The sequence below is a fragment of the Terrapene carolina genome, unplaced genomic scaffold (genome assembly GCF_002925995.2).
Source record: "Terrapene carolina triunguis isolate 2854851 unplaced genomic scaffold, T_m_triunguis-2.0 Scaffold110, whole genome shotgun sequence".
In the NCBI taxonomy this organism is placed as follows: Eukaryota; Metazoa; Chordata; order Testudines; family Emydidae; genus Terrapene; species Terrapene triunguis.
Genome location: NW_020664461.1, coordinates 3,505,359 through 3,510,742, shown reverse-complemented (window position 1 = coordinate 3,510,742; position 5,384 = coordinate 3,505,359). Strand labels below are relative to the sequence as shown.

The 5,384-nt window shown below is 44.3% G+C and overlaps 1 protein-coding gene across 1 annotated transcript in view; it reads right to left on the bottom strand.

Annotated features, from left to right (window-relative positions):
- ZSWIM5 (zinc finger SWIM-type containing 5) overlaps positions 1-4,348 on the bottom strand; it is a 67,221-nt gene extending 62,873 nt beyond the window's left edge. The window contains exon 1 of the mRNA XM_026651970.1: positions 4,329-4,348. The gene's annotated coding sequence lies outside the window, so the exon portion shown is untranslated. The remainder of the gene's footprint in view (positions 1-4,328) is intronic.
- Positions 4,349-5,384: the final 1,036 nt, after the last annotated feature.

Genomic DNA, 5,384 nt, shown 5'->3' with positions numbered 1-5,384 from the left:
CACACACACACACACACACACACACACACACACACACACACACACACTTCGAGTGTGATGCTCTGATACCGCAGTTATGAATGAGAAATAATTCCCAAGAAGAAAGCTTCCTTCACAAACATCAGGCCCCAGCCTGCAGCCGGGTGCCCTCAATTCCCATTGAAGTTAAAAGGAGTTGAGGATGCTTAGCAATGCGCAGGATCAAGCGCACAATTATTAAGACCAACAGGCAATGGGCAGGATTCTGCAAACTACGCCATGGCAGTCTGAGCCCGCGCAATATCAAGGAGACACAAAATTCCAATGTCAGCCAACCCCATTAGAATAAAGAGCTTGGGAATCTTACCCAGCAAGATCAATGAAATTCATCACAGCAGTCACACCTCACATTCCTCCACAGAGTCAAATCCCAAACTTCAGGAGTGCACGACTAACATGGGTACTACAGAAACATCGAAAAGAAGTTAGAGAGTCCCAAGCCAGGCAATGGTTGAACAGTTCAGGCAGCAGAGTTTGGATCACGTTTGGTTAGCAGGAAATCATCTATTTCTGCCCCCAATACACAATAACAGTGTTGCAGCCGTGCTTTAAAAAACAGGCAAACTTGACTCTCATTGCTCCAGTGTGACCCTTCTGGCTAGTCAGGTGTGGTACTGAGGGGCTTTAAAAGTTGGAATCTTTGCCAGCCATCCCTGGTGGAAAAGAAGGCTATTGTGACAAAGCCTCAAGAAAGAAACCAGCTTCTTCTAGAGAGGAAACTTGAATTGGAGAAGTATGCGGGGGGGCTGAAACCTACTGGAATGCATCGGCTCTATTTTATATTGAAAGGTCAATCTTACTCCATTGCGTAGCAGTCTTCCGAATAATAAAAGGCTATAAACAGATAACCAGTGAAATCTGATCCATCACTTCTTTGTGTTGGAGGCAGTTTACCGGCTGCCTCCCTAAAACTCATGTTTCTGATTAAAAACATCTGATTAACAGATTTTTGCTGGAAAACATTGTTATTCAATACACAGACTATACTGCAGTCGCTTTCCTTTGCTTTTGGTGCAGTGCAAACATCTAAAATGACACCGCATAATGACCAGATCTATCACTGGGCGAATACGGCTACAACCCAAAAAATAAAACAAAACATTTTTTAAAAACTGTCGCAGACAACTAAGGAAAGAGGTTTGTCCTCGCTACAGCCAATAAAAAAAATACACAGAAAAAGAAGAAGTGAGTTACACAGCTAAAGCAGAAACCATAAAACTGAAGGGAAGGGGGGGAAATTGTGAAGAGAGGCATTTTGCAATGTTCTCCCCCCCACCGTCATTAAAATATCCACAGTACGGCATGAAATACTTTTGGCAAGAGAAGTAGATTCTCCAACTTCCAAGCCCACAGATGTCTCTCAGTCATTAAGTCTTTTTATATATTAAAAATATATATAAATAAAAACCAAAAGTAAAAGAGAAAACCTTGCAAAAAACTCAGCCAAATATCCGCTGCGTGACTGAAATATAATTTGAAAGTCCCACAAATTCATTTAATCTTCCTACGCTATCCCCAAACCCTTCAGAGCTCTAATCTCTTGCCGATTTGGCCTTCTTTAATAACTCAAATTAGTCACAGCTCCACAGCAGAAGACACTACACACACGCACACAAACACACGCACACGAGACGTTTATTTTGACTTGGCATTTGAGCAACCAAACTCAGTGACACTCTGCATAATAAAACAGAAACAAAGCAAAGAGCAAAAACAGATGGGCAACCATTTCTCCATTTGCCTGGGGTAGACAATGCTGTATAGGGGCTTCATCCAAGATCACAGAGAAGGGTTTTTGGAGACGGGGGCTAATCATCAGCACATTATCTCAATATCAATTGGAAGCTTCCATTTGGAGAGAGATTATTTTAAATTAACAAGAGACATTTTCCAGGAAGGGTATAGGAAAAGAACAGGAGAAGGTAAGGAGGGTTTGGTGGGATACACAATCTCTTTGGGCTTTGAGAAGAGAATCTTATTGTTGAATTTTAAATTGAAGTATTCTACAAAAATTCAAGCTATGTCTACACTAGGAGCACTCTACCGGTTTAGGACTAGCAGTCTATCATACTGGCAAAGCACCCCTAGTGTGGTCCCAGCTGTGTTATTCAGGGATCACACCTCTGACCCACATGGCGGTGACTGGCAGAATTCTAGAGTGCTGACATTGCCCAAGGCTTCGAACATCCTCTCTCAAACAGTGGCGCACGTAATATACATTCCCGAATGGCCATGTCAAGTGCCTGGGGTGATACGTGTTGTGTTTGCCATGCGGTAGCAAGTCAATAGACACCGTAGACGTATCTAAAACGGGTAGATATTTGTTCAGAACCATTTGCCCGCTGCACAGTGCTTTATCCTAAATAATCGTCAGGCGTTTACACATTTTCCCATTAAAGTGCTGTCAGGAGAAAAACAACTTTTTTGCACCCTGGCCCATCAAGTGCTCAATCACTTTGTTTCTAAACTATAACCCCCCCCCCCAACTCTGCTCCTTAGAGAAGCGCTATGTTCCAGGCCTTAAACAGAGAATCCCCTTTTGCCATTTCATGGCTGAGTCTGCGCACGTCAGCAAAAACAATTCAAGCCGAAAGGAGCGAGTCTGGTTCACAAGTCCAAAAATAAATGTCCAGACGGCTCAGTTTGTTGGGGGAGGGACGGGAAGAACTGAAAACTGCTTTCTAAATAAAGTCTGGAGCCCTGAGCAAACCACCGAGACCTGCACAAAGACTGAACAATGCTGCAATTCAGAGCGCAGCTCAACCTAGAATGCGCCAGAGGAACCCAGTATACAGCGACAATGAGCCAGATGCTGAATATGGAGTAACCCCAATGAACTCAGTGTGATTATTCCGGATTACACCCGTGTAACTGAGAGCAAAATCTGGCCCAGCGTCTTGCAAGATCCAGAGCTCATCCTCCTTGCAAACTAATGACATTTTTAAGGCTAAAAGGAACATAGCTACATTGAAAACAATACGCTGTTACTTCGCCAACGGGATCAGCATGTATAGAACATTTAAGATGCTGCCAGGGCTTTCTGAATAAGCACCACTTTTCCACTGGCCTTTTTCTGCCTGCAAACACCAGAACGAAACAGACAAGCGCTGTGCCTTTGTAGTCACCTCTCCAATGGAACAAGCTGTGTGTGGCAGTGGAAATTCAAAGAGGAATTGGGGGGCAGAGGGCCATTGTGTGAGGTACGTTTGCATTCGCGAATGTGAGGAGTGTCGGAGAACCTAGTAGATTAAAAAGTAAGAGCACGAGGGCCTGGCAAGATGCAGAGAAACGCTCAGCCTGACGAGAAAGATGGTCTCAAGGGACAGCAAATGACCCCAGAGGATGACAAAGGAGCCAGCCCACTAGAAAACTGACCTGATGCCAACAACAGTTTTAGATGGAGTGAAAGCAATCCTCAATCACACCTTTCTGTAAGGATGCCGGAAGCAGGATCCCCTATCTGCCCTAGGAGTTTGACCATCTCAATACCCGTTCGGTGGAAACATGTTAACAACTGTTGTCAGCGACAGGCTGATTCCTCTGATAGATGGGGCATCAGGTGGCTGATTTCCAGAACACCCCTCAGCTGGTCAGTTTCTGCTGCACAGAGAAATGGATCTTGCAACACCAGGTGGCCCTCGCTGATTTCACTGTTCACAATTTTCCTCTCCAAAGATTTGCTGGTGAAGTTCACCCCAGAGTAGACTAGCACCCCACACCCTACTTACACCATTAGCAATGGGCTTTAAGTGGTGTTTACGGGGGGCCCTGCACTAGGATGCATTTCACCCTAATGCAGCAACAACGCTTATTGGATAAAGAATTCCTATTAGAGCCGTGCGTGCCACCAACTCAGAGCCATGCAGAAAAGCAAAGACTGGCAGAAGAGGCCAGGTTTGTGTTGCTTTAGATACAAGTCCCATATGATCCTAAACAAACTTTATGGGTGAGAGGATTAGTGCCATCTGTGTATGAAATCTGTCAAATCTATTCCATAATTTGAGTACATTTACCGTGGATGTCTACTAGACCCTACAACATGCCAAACCTGCAGAGAATTTATATTCTTGTTCTAGGAATGGTTTAAAGAGTTTTCCATAGTATTAACAATGCTCAGTACTACTTTAGCAGTTTGCATAATCACAGTGCTTTACAAACCTTTATTTAACTAACCCTCAAAACAGCCCAGCATACTGAGCAAGTATTAGCCTAATTTACAGATGGGAAAACCGAGGCAGAGTGATTAAGTGACTATGGAGTCAGTAGCCGAGATGAGGATTAGAACTCACCAATTGACCACACCTCAGCAATTTTACATGGTTGTTTGCAGTGTTGTTGTAGCTGTGCTGGTCCCAGGATATGAGAGAGACCAGGTAGGTGAGGTAATATCTTTTATTGCACCAACTTCTGTGGGTGGAAGAGAAAAGCTTTTGAGCTACACAGAGCTTTAAGACGTGACAACAAGATCGGTGAAACTCAAACGCTTGTCCCATTCACCAACAGATGTTGGTCCAATAGAAGATATTTCCTCACCTACCTTGTCGCTCTCAAATTTGCATGGTGTCAGACAAGAACAAAAAGGAGAAAGAACCTTATTGCCACATCTCTGGAAAGAAAATTCCCTTCTAGAGGAGCAAAGCCTCCCACACAAGCTACATTCTTGGTTTCAACCTTGAATATCTGCAAGGTTTCAGTAAACTCAGAGGTCAGTTTCTCCAGGAAGTACCTCATTTCAATGGAAACCCAATCGGCTACGGTGCATAATTTACAGACCAAATTGCTCTAATCAAGGGGGTCAAGGCAAATGCTGGGAAAGTCACCCTAGCTGAGAACACACCTGAAAATTGATCTATCGGTTGATTCAATCTTGCCCCAATGTTGTTAACTAGGTTTCCTGCTGTTGCCAAGCAACCATAACAGTTTGCTGCACTGATGCACATTAGGCATTAAATACCCTCACTCTTTGTTTTTGCACACGAGGAACAGCCAGGAGAGAAAAGAAAGAGGCCACGTCCCCCTCCGAGATGTACTGTCTGAGCATTTGTTTGACTACAAAGTGCACCTGTCAGGAGAAAAACGACACACAACATCTGTTGGAGAAGAACGCCTTGTCAAGCCAGTTTTTGGTTCAGTTGTTCCCCCAAGAAAGGGTCAGATCCCCACGCGAGCTGAGTGGACTGAGATGCTATAAATCCACTGCATTCTGGGTTTCCAGAGGTGAAGCTCTTGGTAGGTTCAACTGTTCCAGACCAGTTCACCAGACCAGCTCTTCCAGACTCTGACTGCACAATGCAAACAGGGGAAACTTAAAAGCACAAGGAAAAGGTGCAGGGTTGGGAAAAGGC